Source organism: Galeopterus variegatus, unplaced genomic scaffold, assembly GCF_000696425.1.
Source record: "Galeopterus variegatus unplaced genomic scaffold, G_variegatus-3.0.2 Scaffold5760, whole genome shotgun sequence".
In the NCBI taxonomy this organism is placed as follows: Eukaryota; Metazoa; Chordata; class Mammalia; order Dermoptera; family Cynocephalidae; genus Galeopterus; species Galeopterus variegatus.
Window position 1 is genome coordinate 148,280 of NW_007731871.1, and position 544 is coordinate 148,823.

Sequence of the window (544 nt, forward strand, 5' to 3'; positions counted from 1 at the left end):
AAAAAAATTGGAATTATCCCATGTATTTTCTCAGACCATAATATATTAAAACAAGAAATCAATAACAAACGAAATTCTGGAAACTATACAAACACATAGAAATTAAACAGCCTTCTACTTAATGACATATGGGTCCAAGAAGAAATCAAGCAGGAAATAAAAAACTTTATTGAAACTAATGAAAATAATGATACATCATATCAAAACCTGTGGGATACTGCAAAAGCAGTATTAAGGGGGAAATTCATTGCATTAAATGCTCACCTCAGAAGAATGGAAAGATGGTAAGTGAACAACCTAACACTGCACCTTAAAGATCTAGAAAAACAAGAACAATCCAAACTTAAGTAAGCAGATGGAAAGAAATCATCAAGATCAGAGCAGAACTTAATGAAATTGAAACCCAAAAAACAATACAAAAATCAACAAATCAAAAAGTTGGTTTTTTGAAAAGATAAATAAAATCGACAAACCATTAGCATTGCTAACAAAAAAAAGAAGAGAGAAGATTCAAATAACAAAAATTAGAAAAGAAAAAGGTGAT